This window comes from Schistocerca nitens, chromosome 10 (genome assembly GCF_023898315.1).
Source record: "Schistocerca nitens isolate TAMUIC-IGC-003100 chromosome 10, iqSchNite1.1, whole genome shotgun sequence".
NCBI classification, from domain to species: domain Eukaryota; kingdom Metazoa; phylum Arthropoda; class Insecta; order Orthoptera; family Acrididae; genus Schistocerca; species Schistocerca nitens.
The window spans coordinates 48848528-48868005 of NC_064623.1; the positions used below are offsets into that span (position 1 = coordinate 48848528).

Sequence of the window (19478 nt, forward strand, 5' to 3'; positions counted from 1 at the left end):
TAATAGAAATCCTTGGGTAACAGAAGAAATATTGAATTTAATTGATGAAAGGAGAAAATATAAAAATGCAGTAAATGAAGCAGGCAAAAAGGAATACAAACGTCTCAAAAATGAAATCGACAGGAAGTGCAAAATGGCTAAGCAGGGATGGCTAGAGGACAAATGTAAGGATGTAGAGGCTTGTCTCACTAGGGGTAAGATAGATACTGCCTACAGGAAAATTAGAGAGACCTTTGGAGAGAAGAGAACCACATGTATGAATATCAAGAGCTCAGATGGAAACCCAGTTCTAAGCAAAGAAGGGAAGGCAGAAAGGTGGAAGGAGTATATAGAGGGTTTATACAAGGGAGATGTACTTGAGGACAATATTATGGAAATGGAAGAGGATGTAGATGAAGACGAAATGGGAGATAAGATACTGCGTGAAGAGTTTGACAGAGCACTGAAAGACCTGAGTCGAAACAAGGCCCCGGGAGTAGACAACATTCCACTAGAACTACTGATGGCCTCGGGAGAGCCAGTCATGACAAAACTCTACCATCTGGTGAGCACGATGTATGAGACAGGCGAAATACCCTCAGACTTCAAGAAGAATATAATAATTCCAATCCCAAAGAAAGCAGGTGTTGACAGATGTGAAAATTACCGAACTATCAGTTTAATAAGTCACAGCTGCAAAATACTAACGCGAATTCTTTACAGACGAATGGAAAAACTGGTAGAAGGCGACCTCGGGGAAGATCAGTTTGGATTCCGTAGAAATGTTGGAACACGTGAGGCAATACTGACCTTACGACTTATCTTGGAAGAAAGATTAAGAAAAGGCAAACATACGTTTCTAGCATTTGTAGACTTAGAGAAAGCTTTTGACAACGTTAACTGGAATACTCTCTTTCAAATTCTGAATGTGGCAGGGGTAAAATACAGGGAGCGAAAGGCTATTTACAATTTGTACAGAAACCAGATGGCAGTTATAAGAGTCGAGGGGCATGAAAGGGAAGCAGTGGTTGGGAAAGGAGTGAGACAGGGTCGTAGCCTCTCCCCGATGTTATTCAATCTGTATATTGAGCAAGCAGTAAGGGAAACAAAAGAAAAATTCGGAGTAGGTATTAAAATTCATGGAGAAGAAGTAAAAACTTTGAGGTTCGCCGATGACATTGTAATTCTGTCAGAGACAGCAAAGGACTTGGAAGAGCAGTTGAACGGAATGGACATTGTCTTGAAAGGAGAATATAAGATGAACATCAACAAAAGCAAAACGAGAGTAATGGAATGTAGTCGAATTAAGTCGGGTGATGCTGAGGGAATTAGATTAGGAAATGAGACACTTAAAGTAGTAAAGGAGTTTTGCTATTTAGGGAGTAAAATAACCGATGATGGTCGAAGTAGAGAGGATATAAAATGTAGACTGGCAATGGCAAGGAAAGCGTTTCTCAAGAAGAGAAATTTGTTAACATCGAGTATAGATTTAGGTGTCAGGAAGTCGTTTCTGAAAGTATTTGTATGGAGTGTAGCCATGTATGGAAGTGAGACATGGACGATAACTATTTTGGACAATAAGAGAATAGAAGCTTTCGAAATGTGGTGCTACAGAAGAATGCTGAAGATAAGGTGGGTAGATCACGTAACTAATGAGGAGGTATTGAATAGGATTGGGGAGAAGAGAAGTTTGTGGCACAACTTGACTAGAAGAAGGGATCGGTTGGTAGGACATGTTTTGAGGCATCAAGGGATCACAAATTTAGCATTGGAGGGCAGCGTGGAGGGTAAAAATCGTAGAGGGAGACCAAGAGATCAATACACTAAGCAGATTCAGAAGGATGTAGGTTGCAGTAGGTACTGGGAGATGAAGAAGCTTGCACAGGATAGAGTAGCGTGGAGGGCTGCATCAAACCAGTCTCAGGACTGAAGACAACAACAACAACATGGTGATTTTATACAATATACAGTTGATATAAGGCAAATGGTTTTATACAATATACGTATGATATTAGACGAGATTAAACCTTAAAGTCTGTGTTTTTCAACTAGTTAATTAAGCTGGGTGTTAGAGTGAACAAGTCATCGGGAATTCCAGGGTACGAATGAAGTGGACAGCGTTGGACTAAATGTTCAACTGTCTGCTCTTCTTGATTACATTCACACATTGGTGAACTGATCCAGCCCCACTTGTGCCTGAAGTAGCTACAACAACCATGTCCAGTCCTTAACCTGTTGAGGCGGCACCAAAGGTTCCTCGGTAGGTCAAAACCTTTTGGCTTCTTTGTGGGATCAAGGTGCTGGGCTCTTGTTGCCAATGTTTTTGTTGACCATTCATGCTTCTGACATATCAAGGTGTAACTAGTTCAGTACTGGAGGGAAGAGTTGGGGGTTAAAATTGTAAAGGGAGACCAAGAGTTCAAAAGGATGTTGGTTGCAGTACTTATTCGGTGAGGAAGAGGTTTGCATGGGATAGAGTAGCGTGGGCAGCTGCGAAAAACCAGTCTTCGGACTGACGAGCACCACAACAAAAACAAAAACAGATTAAAAACAAGATCGCTACATATGCGGTCCGAAGTATTGGCCCTTGAGCAAAAACGTTTGCTTGCCACTGCTCTCTGCAGAAACGTATAGGTATCTCAGCCTTTTTTCTTTTTAATCTTTATTCAAATAATTATAATTATAAAAATTAACCTACTACCTAAGTACATTAGTAGGTCCTATTTCCAACTATTACAATTGACAATCTGCAGCTTTTACTTTCTAACACTACAGGTTAATACTATAATTCCTTCACCACTATGGGGACTATTCTACTGTTATTTACTACGCATATTGTTATGATTATTGCATTGAATTTTCTACTACTGTTAGACTTTGATACTACTTTTAACAAGTTACTATGACTACTCTACCTGCAGCGTTACAGGTGTGCCAGAAGAAACAAACCTAATTTTGCTGGCGTTTCCCACTGAGCTGATCCCTGTGGGAGTGCCCCTGGCACTGGGCTGGCCGATGACTTTGTCGCTGCAGTTCTGTGCTAATCTAACTATCCTAATTCTGAGGTTTCTGAAGAAGAAAAATTTGTTAACATCGAGTATAGATTTAAATGTCAGGAAGTCGTTTCTGAAAGTATTTGTACGGAGTGTAGCCATGTATGGAAGTGAAACGTGGACGATAAATAGTTTAGACAAGAAGAGAATAGAAGCTTTCGAAATGTGGTGCTACAGAAGAATGCTGAAGATTAGATGGGTAGATCACGTAACTAATGAGGAGGTACTGAATAGAATTGGGGAGAAGAGGAGCTTGTGGCACAACTTGACTAGAAGGAGGGATCGGTTGGTAGGACATGTTCTGAGACATCGAGGGATCACCAATTTAGTATTGGAGGGCAGCGTGGAGGGTAAAAATCGAAGAGGGAGACCAAGAGATGAATACACCAAGCAGATCCAGAAGGATGTAGGCTGCAGTATGTACTGGGGGATGAAGAAGCTTGCACAGGATAGAGTAGCATGGAGAGCTGCATCAAACCAGTCTCAGGACTGAAGACAACAACAACAACAACAACAATTCTGAGCCTGTAACTAATCTAGCTCCATATCTACTGTCATGATCGCTGCGTTGTCAAGTCCGGTGATGATGTACTACCCCCCCCCCCCCCCCCCCGAACCTAGTCCTAAAACATGGCGGGTTCCAGCCGTGAGGCGGCTGGCCAGGTCCATGTCCTGGCGGAACACGGAGCGTGTACGGAGTCTGAGTCTGGTGTTTATTCATTAATTGTTTGTCAGGTATTCTTTCAGGACTTTGCTTGAGATCGCATCTGCTAGTTTATTCAGGATATTAAATGTGTCCTCTTGCATGAGCAGGTGGTGCGTGTCGTTGTTTGGCAGTTGTTCCCTAAATTGTTTTGCTCTTTTGGGCGATTTTAGCCGGTTCTCTCTCCCGCAGCCACTTATTTCGATATGCCCTGTTCGGACGACGCTTCCGCGCTCGGCTCCCGCAGTGTTTGCGTGACCCTAGACCCTGGAGATAGCACCGGCCCACTTGTGGACGCCGCTGCTCCACACACTGGACCCAAATAGTCGCCTCGCCGCTTGCCGAGTGTCCGCACATTACGACACGTGCTCTTCAGGTGAGTCAGGTGCGCTCGCGGGGAATCGCAGCAAATAATGCCCGAGCTCTTTACACACTGCACTCCTGCACGCACAGGCCAGTCCAAGTCCTAATAAAGTTAATCATAACCATATGAAGTATCAGCACCGGGGCAATGTGATAGAACCGCTCTTGTTCTGTGTACACATCGGTCTGGCGGAGAGCGCGAGCAACAGTTTGCTGCTGCGTATAGATGACGTTGTAATGTAAAGTTTCCTCGCTGAGTGATTAGGAGGATAGCCTGGATACAATTTCTGTTTGTTGTGATGAATTGCAGCTTCTAGATCTACGTCCACAACTACATACATACTCCGTAAGCCACCGTACGGTGAATGGAATGACTGTTAGTGGTAGTCATTCCCTTTTCTATTCTACTCACAGATAGAGTGAGGGAAAAACGACTGTCTACATGCCTTAATTTCTCTTACGTGGTCTTCACGCGAAATGTATGTAGGCGGTATTAGAATCGTTCTGCAGTCAGCTGTAAATGCCAGTTCTCTAAATTTTCTCAACAGTGTTCTTCGAAAGAGACGTCACCTTCCCTCCATGGATTATAGAGGCTCGTTTCTTTCGCTCGCTGTTCGAGAGTGGAATAATAGAAAATTACTTTGAAAGTAATTCGATGAACCCTGTGCAAGGCACTTCGCAGAGAATCCATGTAGATGTAGATTTAGATGTAGAGTCCCCGTAGCTTCTAACAAGCGAACCTCCCCATAGCACCCCCCTCAGATTTAGTTATAAGTTGGCCAGTGGATAGGCCTTGAAAAACTGAACACAGATCAATCGAGAAAACAGGAAGAAGTTGTGTGGAAATATGAAAAAACTAAGCAAAATATACAAACTGAGTAGCCCATGCGCAAGATAGGCAACATCTAGGAGAATCCGAGGCTAGGAGTGCCGTGGTCCCGTGGGTAGCGTGAGCAACTGCGGAATGGGAGTACTTTGGTTCAAATCTTCCCTAAAGTGGAAATTTTACTTTCTTTATTTTTGCAAAGTTATGATCTGTCCGTTCGTTCATTGACGTCTCTGTTCAGTGTAATAAGTTTAGTGTCTGTGTTTTGCGACCGCACCGGAAAACCGTGCGATTAGTAGCCGAAAGGACGTGCCTGTCCAATGGAAACCGAAAACATTTGATCACAAGGTCATAGGTCAACCGATTCCTCCACAGGAAAACACGTCTGATATATTCTATACGACACTGGTGACGGCATGTGCGTCACATGACAGGAATATGTTGTCGACCCACCTAACTTGTATACTTGGTGAATGGGTAAAAAGATTCTTCTACCTTGCCCAATTTAGGTTTTCTTGTGGATGTGATAATCACTCCCAAAAAAGTGTGAAAACATAAGAGTTTGTCACATAAACTGCAACAAATGAATGCAACAGTTTCACAGTCGCACAGTTTTGTCTGTGCTCTGTCAAAACATATGTTTTTAACGTTTTCAAATTTTTCCGTGTGTAGACCGTCAAATCCTGCATATCTCCAAGCAAATCTGAACATGTCCTGGAATTTTGGAGAGCGAAGTTGATTATATGTGAGTGCCTGAACTTTGATAATTGTCTGAAAATAAAAAATTAAAATTTCCTCTCGGGATAAGACTTGAACCAAGGACCTATCGTTCCGCAGCTGCACACACTAGCCACGGGACCACGGCGCTCGTGGCTGCACGCTTACCTGGATGTTGCCTATCTTACACATGGACTACTCAGTTTGTATATTTTGCTTATTTTCATAGTTCCACACAATTTCTTCCTGTTTTCTCGATTGATCCGTGTTCAGTTTTTCAAGGCCTATCCACTGTACCAACTTATAACTAATTCTGAGGGGGGTGCGATAGGGAGGTTCCCTTGTAAGTAAAACTTGCATCTACATCTGCATCTACATCTACATCCATACTCCGCAAGCCACCTGACGGTGTGTGGCGGAGGGTACCTTGAGTACCTCTATCGGTTCTCCCTTCTATTCCAATCTCGTATTGTTCGTGGAAAGAAAGATTGTCGGTATGCCTCTGTGTGCGCTCTAATCTCTTTGATTTTATCGTCATGGTCTCTTCGCGAGATAAAAGTAGGAGGGAGCAATATACTGCTGGACTCCTCGGTGTTGTACGAAACTATCGATAACAAATCTAGCAGCCTGTCTCGGAACTGCTTAGATGTCTTCCTTCAATCCATCCTGGTGCGGATCCCAAACACTCGAGCGTACTCAAGAATGAGCCGCACTAGTGTCGTATATATGGTCTCCTTTACAGATGAACAACACTTTCCTAAAATGCTCCAATAAACTGAAATAGGCCATTCGCCTTCCTTACTATAAGCCTTACATGTTCGTTCCATTTCATATCGATTTTGAGCGTTACGCCCAGATATTTAATCGACGTAACTGTGTCAAGCAGGACACTACTAATATGTTGTTGTTGTTGTGGTCTTCAGTCCTGAGACTGGTTTGATGCAGCTCTCCATGCTACTCTATCCTGTGCAAGCTTCTTCATCTCCCAGTACCTACTGCAACCTACATCCTTCTGAATCTGCTTAGTGTATTCATCTCTTGGTCTCCCCCTACGATTTTTACCCTCCACGATGCCCTCCAATACTAAATTGGTGATCCCTTGATGCCTCAGAACATGTCCTACCAACTGATCCCTTCTTCTGGTCAAGTTGTGCCACAAACTCCTTCTCCCCAATCCTATTCAGTACCTCCTCATTAGTTATGTGATCTACCCATCTAATCTTCAGCATTCTTCTGTAGCACCACATTTCGAAAGCTTCTATTCTCTTCTTGTCCAAACTATTTACCGTCCATGTTTCACTTCCATAGATGGCTACACTCTATACAAATACTTTCAGAAATGACTTCCTGACAGTTAAATCTATACTCGATGTTAACAAATTTCTCTTCTTCAGAAACGCTTTCCTTGCCATTGCCAGTCTACATTTTATATCCTCTCTAATTCGAGCATCATCAGTTATTTTGCTCCCCAAATAGCAAAACTCCTTTACTACTTTAAGTGTCTCATTTCCTAATCTAATACCCTCAACATCACCCGACTTAATTCGACTACATTCCATTATCCTCGTTTTGCTTTTGTTGATGTTCATCTTATAGCCTCCCTTCAAGACACCATCCATTCCTTTCAACTGCTCTTCCAAGTCCTTTGCTGTCTCTGACAGAATTACAATGTCATCGGCGAACCTCAAAGTTTTTATTTCTTCTACATGGATTTTAATACCTACTCCGAATTTTTCTTTTGTTTCCTTTACTGCTTGCTCAATATACAGATTGAATAACATCGGGGAGAGGCTACAACCCTGTCTTACTTCCTTCCCAACCGCTGCTTCCCTTTCATGTCCCTCGACTCTTATAACTGCCATCTGGTTTCTGTACAAATTGTAAATAGCCTTTCGCTCCCTGTATTTTACCCCTGCCACCTTTAGAATTTGAAAGAGAGTATTCCAGTCAACATTGTCAAAAGCTTTCTCTAAGTCTACAAATGCTAGAAACGTAGGTTTGCCTTTCCTTAATCTTTCTTCTAAGATAAGTCGTAAGGTCAGTATTGCCTCACGTGTTCCAGTATTTCTACGGAATCCAAACTGATCTTCCCCGAGGCCGGCTTCTTCTGGTTTTTCCATTCGTCTGTAAAGAATTCGTGTTAGTACTTTGCAGCTGTGTCTTATTAAACTGATTGTCCGGTAATTTTCACATCTGTAATCTGCAATCTGCCACATCTGTAATCTACTAACACTGTATTCGAAATTACTGTTTTGTTTTTCCTACTCCTCTGCATTAACTTGCATTTTTGTACATTTAGAGCTACCTGCCATTCATCACAAAATCTAGCTATTTTGTCTAAGTCATCTCTCCGTACGCCACAGCATCATCAGCAAACAACAGCAGATTGCTGTCCGCCGTCCGTAGCTCGCGGTCTACTGGCCAGCGTTGCTACCTCTAGATCACGGGGTCCTGGGTTCGATTCCTGGGCGGGTTGGGGGTTTTCTCTGCCCAGGGACTGGGTGTTTGTGTTGCTCTCATCATTTCATCATCATCTTGTTCTTCATCATTCCTAACAGTGAATAGACTGGACTGTGTACAAAATTGGACTCTGAAAAAATTTGGACTTTGTACAGGCGCTGATGACCACGCAGTTGAGCGCCTCACAAACGAAACATCATCATCACCCCGTCCGCCGGGTAATTTATGTACATACAAAATAACAGCCTCCCTATCACACTTCCCTGGGGCACTCCTGACGATGCCTTTGTCTCTGATGAATACTCGCCGTCGAGGACAACTCATTAGTTCTATTACGTAACAAGTCTTCGAGACAGTCACGTATCTGGAACCTATTCAAAATGCTCGTAAGTTCGTTAACAGTCTGCAGATCACTGTGCTAAATGATTTTCGGAAATCTGGGAATGTGGAACCTGCCTATTGCCCTTCATACACAGTTCGCAGGATATTATGCGAGGTAGGGGCAAGCTGAGTTTCGTACGACCGAAGCTTTCTAAAACCGTGCTGATTTGTGGATAAAAGCTTTTGCGCCTCAAGGAAATTTATTATATTATAACTGGGAATATGTTCAAGAGCTCTGCAGCAAAGCAATGTTAACGATATTGGTCTGTAATTTTGCGGGTCCGTTCTTTTACGCTTCTTATGCACAGGGTGTAAATTTTAAGTTGACAAACCAGAATAAGTCGAAAAATAAGCTTCACACGAAAAAATGTGTAGAATCCAAAGTTTATTATTTTTGAGGGGGACATATGCTCGTGCTAAAATTAGCCCGCCACCCCAGCCCTCTGGGGGTGGGGCAGGAGGCAACTTTAAAATTTCAAAAGGGAACTCCCAATTTTTATTGCAGAATCAGATTCTACATAAAAAACTACGTACATTTTCTCTTAAACATTTGTTTTGATTCTTGGTAGTTGGTGTTGTAATTCAAGAAAATCCATGTTCTCATTTTTACGTGGAAAATGGTTACGGATAAATAAAAAATACTTATTTACTTCGTAAATTCTGATTCGCTAAAAGTAAAACTCTCCCTCTCTCCCCATAGGGTGGGGTTTGAGTGAGAGGAATTAGAGTTTTGCAAATGTTGACCCAAATATTAACTTTTTCCGCCGATTCGGATAAGTTTTGTTTGTTTCGCGGTCATGAGGCCACACAACTTTTAATTATCAAACAAATTACCTGACTAGCGAACTAACTAACCAAACATCCTACTTACTAACGAGTGAACTTATTTTTCGAGTTATTATGGTTTGTCAACTTAAAATTTACACCCTGTATAGGAGTCGCCTGCCCTTTTTTCCAGTCGATTGGGGGCCTTTGCACTGGGAGAGAGATAAGCGATAAATCCAAGCTAAGTAAGAGGTCAACGCCGTAGAGGACTCTAGAACCGAACTAGGTTGCCATCCGAACCTGACGACTTATTTGTTTCTAACTCTGTCGGTTGTTTCTCTATGCCAGGTGTGCCTGTTGCTATGTCCTCCTGATGGTAGACTATACAATGGTCAAACAACGGTATGTTTGTACGGTTCTCCTGCGTGAACGATTTCTTAAACGCGAAATTTAAAGCTTCGGCTTTCGTTTTTGCTACCTTCTACTGCCACGCCAGACAGCTCAACGGTTGAGAGCATAGAATCCTTAGACCTGCTTAGCGATTTTACATAGGACCCGAATTTTCTCTGTTGTCGGCAAGATCTTTTGCTAAGGTATAACGGTGGTAGTTGTATGCTGCGTGCATCGTTGTTTTACAGACGTACGAATCTCTACTAAAATTTGCCTATTCTCATTTGCACTATCTCTATGCCATCCATCAGTCGTGGAAGAAGAAACATGAAGAACTGGTTGAATACTTTGGTCACCATTTTGTGGGGTCACTGCTTGCGAAATGATACATCTGGAAATTGTTCCTAGTCACTGAGTTAGTTACTAACATGTTTCATAGATAATTCTAATAACCTTTTATCGAAATAATGTGGAACGGGTTGGTTTAAAGGACATGTATACGTGATCAGTTTGAATGGATGGTAACATGACTGCCATTTACAAGCACCAGAATGTCACCCTAGCCTAAATTTAACATTAATGAGCGTCTTATTTTCCAGTCCTATTCTTGCAGCTACATTTAAAACTAGTGTTTTCTTACACGCTCTCAGTTTTTAAATAAAAATTCGAGTAGACAATAGATGGAGCTGTTCAGAACAAATGATTTTCGGACAGATTTAAAATTTGTTTGCCTGACAGGCATATTATTATGCTACTGGACAAATTCTCAAAACTTTTTTTTAACTGCATGGTGAACTCCTTTCTGAGCCACATAATGAGTAATAATCGTCGTTTTCTCCTTCTAGTGTTGTAGGTGTGGACATCATAGTTCTCAAACGGTTGTGGGTTGTTTATGACGATGATTCAGCTGCCGCTGTCGATAGGTTTGATACAGCTTGCAACTCCTTCACAGACTTTCGTATTCTCTAGCTCGTTACACACAAATTATTAGACCTACATAAAAATGGGCAGGACTGTTTTGTAGTAAATTTAAATTTAATGTAGTTAAATTTTATACTGAGATCCGTTTTCACTAGAGGCCACATTACAAAAAATGGTTCAAATGGCTCTGAGCACTATGGGACTTAACATCTATGGTCATCAGTCCCCTAGAACTTAGAACTACTTAAACCTAACTAACCTAAGGACAGCACACAACACCCAGCCATCACGAGGCAGAGAAAATCCCTGACCCCGCCGGGAATCGAACCCGGGAACCCGGGCGTGGGAAGCGAGAACGCTACCGCACGACCACGAGATGCGGGCGCCACATTACATTTTCTACAAAAAGGTTCTGCTAAGTTTGTCTGTGATCAATAGTTTGCGCGCAATGAGTGAGAGAATATGAAAATCATGCGTGTAGTACTGAAAGAGTTGCGGGTGGCGTAAAATCCATGAACAGGGGCAGCTGAATAACTCTGTACACACACACACACACACACACACACACACACACACAGACAGAGAGAGAGAGCGTGGTCAGAAACCGCCTGAAAAGCTTGTAGCTGTTCTGAGAAATCATTGTTAAGAAAATCGATACCTCGCGCCGTTACCGAGTTACTTAGCAAAGAAGTTAGCCAACCAGGCCGTTGCACGCGCAAATTGAAGGGCCCGCCAGATACAATTAGTGTCAGTTCCTCTCATAGCGTAGATGATAGAGCACGAGACTGCTGGGTGAGGTTCGATCCTTACACCTCTTCAAGATCATTGTTGATCCATTCACTCAGTTACTTTACTATAAAGGGCTGCTAACCCTCTGGCCATAAACGTTGAGCGACCGTGTCAGCAACCTTCGAATTCCTACTCGTCAGGTTTATATGCTAACCACTACTCTATGTTATCACCCTGCAAAACGGTGTTGATTAGATCAGATTAGATTAGATTAATACTTGTTCCATAGATCATGAATACGACACTTCGTAATGATGTGGAACGTGTCAGGTTAATAAAAGATGTGTGTACAAGATATTACATTACACAAAATATTGCATGACACTAATGTTTAAGTTCCCCCCCCCCCCCTTAATTTATATCTAAAAATTCAGCCAATGAGTAGAAGGAGTTGTCATCTAGAAATTCTTTTAATTTATTTTTAAATGTTAGTTGGCTATCTGTCAGGCTTTTGATGCTGTTTGGTAGGTGACCAAAGACTTTTGTGGCAGCATAATTTACCCCTTTCTGTGCCAAAGTCAGATTTAACCCTGCATAGTGAAGATCATCCTTTCTCCTGGTGTTATAGCTATGCACACTGCTATTACTTTTGAACTGGGTTGGATTATTAACAACAAATTTCATAAGTGAATATATATATATACTGTGAGGTTACTGTGAGGATCCCTAGATCCTTAAATAGATGTCTGCAGGATGACCGTGGGTGGGCTCCAGCAATTATTCTGATTACACGTTTTTGAGCAATGAATACTTTTCTACTCAACGATGAATTACCCCAGAATATGATGCCATACGAAAGCAGTGAATGAAAGTAGGCATAGTAAGCTAATTTACTGAGATTCTTATCACCAAAATTTGCAATAACCCTAATAGCATACGTAGCCGAACTCAGACGTTTCAGCAGACCATCAATGTGTTGCTTCCAGTTTAACCTCTCATCAATGGACACACCTAAAAATTTTGAAAATTCTACCTTAGCTACAGACTTCTGTTCAAAGTCTATATTTATTACTGGAGTTGTGCCATTTACTGTACGGAACTGTGTGGAGTCACCGCTAGACACCACACTTACTAGGTGGTAACTTAAATCGGCCGCGGTCCTGTAGTACATGTCGGACCCGCGTGTCGCCACTGTGGGATCGCAAACCTAGCGCCACCACAAGGCAGGTCTCGAGAGACTGAGGAGACCTCGTCCCCAGTTGTACGGACAACATAGCTAGCGATTGGACGTGCTAAGCCTTGCTCTCATTTGCCGAGAGATAGACAGTAGAATAGCCCTCTGCTAAGTTAACTGGCGACCACCTAGCAAGGCGCCATTTGTATCAGTGCCTATAGCTTACTAATATTCAAGAGAGATGTATTCCAAGGACTAATTAAAAGTTAAGTAACAAGCATCTACGTACTTTTCTTCTTATTCATTTATAAGTTCTCATGTTCCAGACTTCACGCCCGTCTGCGTTAGCCTTGCGTGCCCTATCGGCTACAGCATTTTGTCTAGGCTGTATGGTCTAGACACAACATTACTGGCGACGAGAAAAAGAGTTTGTCTTAATTCGTTTGTGTCATGGCTTCGCCACAATCTCCGGATGTACTGTCCGAATTTTTTCGCTTGCAGAATCAGCAGTCGCAGGCGTTATTGGATGCCCTGGGGCAGCTCGTCCAGGGTCAACGTGTGCTGCAACACGATGCGGCAGCCGCCGCTTCATCGCTACCGCAGCCACAACACGCCATTGCACCGCAATTTAGACCATTCGTGGCGGCCGATGAAACATGGCAAGAATGGTCCCGCCAGTTCCAGTTTCATCTAACAGCCTACAGAATTCAAGGTAACGAGCGGCAGCCGTTTTTGCTTTCTTGTGTCGGTGTGTCTACCTACCGTGTGATAGTGAAATTGTTTCCCCGACGCGACGTAGCAACTCTGACCTACGAAGAAATTTTGTCTGCTTTAGATGCCTATTTCAAGGAAACAGTTCATGTAGTTGCAAAAAGGTATACGTTCTTTCGTACAAAACGTACGGCCGGTCAGACTACTAGGGAGTGGGTTGCAACTTTGCAAGGACTTACTCGGGAGTGTGCCTTTGAATGTGACTGTGGCCTTCCTTATTCAGACACTATGGTGCGTGATGCAATAGCACAGAACGTTTCTGATGTTCGCATACGGGAACAGATTTTGAAACTCGTTAATCCCTCCCTCCAACAAGTGATAGACATATTGGATAGGCAAGACACACTTGACTTTGCTCAGGACTCATTTGAAACTTCGCCAGCAGTGTGTCACATTAACCGGCCCGCCGGGCCCGCTGCACGGGACGCTAAGCAGGCCTCGCGCCCGTCACAGCAGCGGCAGCCTACCTTGCAAACACGTGCGCCGCGTAAGCAAGCAACTGCAGTGAAATCATGCCCGCGGTGTGCAACTAGACATTCGCGTGAAAATTGCCCGTCACGCCAAGCTATTTGCTTTTACTGTCAAAAGAAAGGACATGTTCAAAGTGTTTGCCAGAAAAAGCTTAGATCAGACAATCCCAATAATTCCAGGCCCTTTGCTTCGCGCCGGAATCGAACCCAGGACAATCAGGCTCGTGGACCTTCGCCCATGGACATTCATGTAGTTCATTCCCACCCGTCCAGTGACACTTTAGCTAACGGTGACTGTGTTCGTCCCACAAACAGTGTGCGTCGACGTCGCCGAAAATCCCGTGAAGTCGCAAGTGCTTCTGTACCTGTATCAGTTCAAATTGCACGTGACAGTCGCTCTTGTCGTCAGCAGGACAATAAACTTTTTGTGGACTTAAACTTTGATGGCAAAGTGATACCATTCCAGCTCGATACCGGAGCTGCAGTTTCATTGCTCAATCACGACACGTACAAACAACTGGGCAAACCGCCATTGCGTGCCGCAAATGTTAAGTTACATAGTTACTCTGGACAGCATATACCTGTGTTAGGACAGTGCAGCCTTCTTGCCACATACAAGGGACAGACAAAACTTGTATCATTTTACGTTCTTCGTTCTACTTCTGCAGTGAACTTGTTTGGTTTAGATTTATTTCAATTGTTTAATATGTCTATAGTAACTCAGGTCCTATCAGTGAATCAGACTGTGCCTTCCGCCAGTGTTTCTAGTCTTTGTGAAGAATTTGCAGACATTTTGCACCGGGCCTTGGGTGCGCTAAGAACTATGAAGCGCATTTGGAACTGCAGGAAAACGCGCAACCGAAATTTTTCAGAGCGCGCAATGTTCCCCACGCATTGCGTGATGAGGTCGCCAGAACATTACACGATTTAGTATCACAAGGTGTAATTGAACGTGTGCAGGCTTCTCTCTGGGCCTCACCCTTAGTAATTTTACCAAAACCTTCCGGAAAATTGAGACTTTGTGTGGACTTCAAGGCAACTGTGAATCCTCAACTTGTGACTGCTACTTTTCCTTTGCCCCGCCCGGAAGATCTTTTTGACAAACTGTGCCCGGCAAAATATTTTTCAAAATTGGACCTAGCAGATGCGTACTTGCAAATACCTGTGGACGAAGAATCCCAGCGCGTCTTAGTGGTTAACACGCATCTTGGCTTGTATCGCTTCAAAAGACTACCGTTCGGGTGTGCATCCGCCCCTGCTTTGTTTCAGCAATATTTACAAACTGTTTGTGCGTCGGTCCCTACTGCTGCGAACTATCTGGACGATATTGTGATCTCAGGAAAGACAGAAGCCGAACATTTGCAAAATCTCCGAACATTATTTCAGGTCTTGCGTCAGAATGGTCTTCGCTTGAGGAAGGACAAATGTGTGTTTTTTGCTCGGGACTTACCCTACCTGGGTCATGTCATAAATGCCCAAGGTATACATCCGAGTCCAGAGCACCTCCGTGCCATACAGGATTTACCGGCACCGCAGACCTTGAAACAGCTACAGTGTGTTGGGTAAAATTAATTATTATGCAAAGTTTGTGCGCAATGCTTCTTCCATTTCAGCTCCGCTTCATCGCTTACGCCGTAAAGGTGTTCCGTTCGTCTGGACGACGGAATGCGACCGCGCCTTTCGCCAGTTGAAATCGGCGTTACTTTCAAATACTTGCCTTACGCCATTCGATCCCCGAGAACCCCTTTTGTTGATGGTAGATGCATCGGATTTCGGGATCGGTGCTGTGCTTGCGCACAAAGATGGCTCGCATGATCGCCCTATTGCCTTTGCGTCCAAATTGCTCTCATCTGCGCAAAGAAATTATTCACAGATAGAGAAAGAAGCTTTAGCTCTCGTGTTTGGTGTTACAAAGTTTCACGATTTCTTGTATGGTCGTCACTTTACCATCATCACGGACCACAAACCTTTGACATCGCTTTTTCATCCGACCAAGCCTGTACCTCCACGTACAGCGCAGAAATTCATTCGCTGGTCACTTTTTCTCTCGCAGTACCGCTACGATATCTTGTATCGGTCCACTGCTCAGCACGGAAACGCTGATGCGTTGTCCCGTTTGACTGTTGCTGAGGATAAAGCATTCGATTCTTCCGAACTTGCTTGCATGTTCATTGATTCGGAAACCGATGACGTGGTCGAATCGTTTCCGATTGATTTTCGTCGTGTAGCTGCAGCCACAGCTGCTGACCCTGTCCTTGCTACTGTTTTGCGTTTTGTTGCTTCGCAATGGCCCTTGTCAAAGTCACGGATCGAGGATCCTTTGGTTCGCCGTTTTTTTGCTCACAAGGAGAGACTTTTTGTACGACGTGGTGTTTTGTTGTTGCGTTCCGATAATGATCAATCCCGAGTCGTAGTCCCACGTTCGTTACAGTCCTCTGTCTTAAAGCTTCTTCACCAAGGACATTGGGGTATAGTGCGTACGAAACAACTTGCTCGTCAGCACTGTACTTGGTTCGGAATCGATGCTGCGATTACGAATATGTGCTCCTCTTGCGTGGCGTGTGCCGAACAGCAATCCGCACCGCCGCGGCAATTCTTTGCCTGGCCGAAAGCCACTTCCCCTTGGCAACGCTTGCACATCGATTTTGCTGGTCCATTCTGGAATGCTCGATGGTTGGTTGTGGTCGATGCTTTCAGTAATTTTCCTTTTGTTGTCCGGATGTCTTCCACGACGTCTTCTGCCACAATCCAAGCCTTGTCTGCTATCTTTTGCATTGAAGGTCTTCCGCAGACTATTGTTTCCGACAATGGCCCACAATTCATGTCCGCTGAATTTCAGTCATTCTGCAAGGCCAATGGTATTCAACATCTGACTTCTGCGCCGTTTTCGCCTCAGTCAAACGGTGCCGCGGAACGATTGGTCCGGACTTTCAAGTCACAGATGTTGAAGTTGAAAGAGTCGCATTCTCGGGAGGACGCGTTGTTGCTCTTTTTGTCTTCGTATCGCTCTCAGCCCCGCGATGGTCGCTCGCCGGCTGAATTGCTCCATGGTCGTTCTCATCGCACCTTGATGTCTTTGCTGCGTCCGCCACATCAGGTTCCTGTGCAGCGGCAGACTCCTGCTTTTGCTCCTGGCGACGTTGTCTATTATCGCACCTATCGCGGTTCACAGCGTTGGCTCGCAGGGCGCATTCTTCGCTGCCTTGGCCGCGCGATGTATTTGGTTTTGGGGGCCTCTGGTGAGGTGCGACGGCATCTCAATCAGCTGCGCCTCTGTCGTCGCCTGGGTTCTGCCGCTCCCCGTCTGCTTTCAGCGACGGAGCCGTCCGGTCAGCGCCTTGGGGACCCATCTACTGGCTCGTCTCATCCCCAGGTGTTACCGACGCTGCCTTCCCTTTTGCCTCATGGCGTCGCGCCGCCGCCGCAGCCGCCGCCGGCGCCGCCCGCAGTGGACGCTTCGCTGCAACCGCCCGGCGCCTCCCGGGGTCACGCGCCGCCGCTCGCTTCCCGTGACCAGCCGTCCTCCGCCATGGACCTCTTGCCCGCTCCGGACCAGATGTCGTCATCGCGCGTCGGATTCCCCGACGCAATGGAGGTCGACCCTTCGGCCCCTCCTGTCTCATTACGTGCGCATACACCGCATGTTGACGTGCACCCTGGACTAGGTTTTCAGGCGTTTCCTAGCTCCCCTCGGACCGAATGGCCGGGTGCGGGTGGCACAGCCTCGCCTGTTGTTAGGCTCCCCACCTCATCGCATACGTCAACATGCGGTCCTCCCCACGGCGGGCGGAAGCCTTATCTCACGACCGTTCGCCGATTTGCGGGGGAGGAATGTGGTGTCACCGCTAGACACCACACTTACTAGGTGGTAACTTAAATCGGCCGCGGTCCTGTAGTACATGTCGGACCCGCGTGTCGCCACTGTGGGATCGCAAACCTAGCGCCACCACAAGGCAGGTCTCGAGAGACTGAGGAGACCTCGTCCCCAGTTGTACGGACAACATAGCTAGTGATTGGACGTGCTAAGCCTTGCTCTCATTTGCCGAGAGATAGACAGTAGAATAGCCCTCTGCTAAGTTAACTGGCGACCACCTAGCAAGGCGCCATTTGTATCAGTGCCTATAGCTTACTAATATTCAAGAGAGATGTATTCCAAGGACTAATTAAAAGTTAAGTAACAAGCATCTACGTACTTTTCTTCTTATTCATTTATAAGTTCTCATGTTCCAGACTTCACGCCCGTCTGCGTTAGCCTTGCGTGCCCTATCGGCTACAGCATTGTGTCTAGGCTGTATGGTCTAGACACAACAAACTGTATATACTGTGTTTTGTCAAAATTTAAAGAGAGTCCGTTTGCTGACAACCATTTAATAATTTTGTGAAAAACATCATTTACAATTACATCACTTACTTCTTGGTTTTTGGATGTTATTAGTATACTTGTATCATCAGCAAAAAGAACTAACTTTGCATCTTCATCAATGTGGAATGGTAAGTCATTAATGTATATCAAGAACAGTAAAGGACCTAAGACCGAACCCTGTGGGACCCGATACTTGATAGCCCCCCAGTTTGAGGAATCAGCTGTTGTTTTAACATTACATGAACCACTTATTTCAACTTTCTGCATTCTTCCAGTTAGGTATGAATTAAACCATTTGTGCACTGACCCACTCAAACCATAATGATTTAGCTTATCTAAAAGAATTCCATGATTTACACAATCAAAGGCCTTTGAGAGATCACAAAAAATACCAATGGGTGATGTCTGGTTATGCAGAGCATTTAATATTTGATCAGTGAAAGCGTATATAGCGTTTTCTGTTGAAAAGCCTTTCTGAAAACCAAACTGACATTTTGTTAGTACTTTATTTTTACAAATATGGGAGGCTACTCTTGAATACATTACTTTCTCAAAAATTTTTGATAGAGCTGTCAGAAGAGAGATTGGGCGGTTGTTGTTGACGTCCGACGTATCCCCCTTTTTATGCAATGGTTTTACAATGGCATATTTCAGTCTATCAGGGAAAACACCCTGCTCGAAAGAGCTATTACATACGTGGCTGAGGATCCTACTTATCTGTGGGGAACAAGCTTTAAGTAACTTGCTGGAAATGCCATCAATTCCGTAAGAGCTTTTACTTTTCAGTGAGTTTATTATTTTACTGATTTCAGAGGGAGAGGTTGGTGGAATGACAGTTGTTTCAAACTGCACAGGTATGGCCTCTTCTATTAGTAACCTTGCCTCTTCTAGTGAAGATCTAGATCCTATTTTCTCCACAACATTTAAAAAATGATTATTGAAAATATTTTCAATTTCTGATTGTTTGATAATACACTTGACATTCAGTTTTTTGGCACTAAAGTCTTCCTGTGCTCTTGGTTGCCCTGTTTCCCTTTCAATAATATTCCAAATTGCTTTAATTTTATTATCAGAGTTACTGATCTCAGACATGATACACATGCTTCTGGACTTTTTAATAACTTTTCTTAGTACCGCACAATAGTTTTCATAATATTGAACAATTTCGGGGTCAGTACTCCCTCTTGCTGTTAGATACAGTTCTCTTTTACGGTTGCAAGATACTCATATTCCTTTAGTTAGCCAAGGTTTTTATATGTTTTCTTGGAATTATGTTTAACTATTTTCTTGGGAAAACAATTTTCAAATACCCTTAAAAATGTATCGTGAAATAAGTCATATCAAGTTTGCATCGGGTTCCTTATACACTTCATCATAGTCTAGCTGCTGTAGGCTTTCCCTAAAGTTTGCAAT

At 44.0% G+C, this 19478-nt stretch overlaps 1 protein-coding gene across 1 annotated transcript in view; it reads left to right on the forward strand.

Annotated features, from left to right (window-relative positions):
- The first annotated feature begins 3992 nt into the window (after positions 1-3992).
- Positions 3993-19478, forward strand: part of LOC126210378 (uncharacterized) — a 39755-nt gene continuing 24269 nt past the window's right edge. Inside the window, exon 1 of the mRNA XM_049939607.1 lies at positions 3993-4111. The gene's annotated coding sequence lies outside the window, so the exon portion shown is untranslated. The remainder of the gene's footprint in view (positions 4112-19478) is intronic.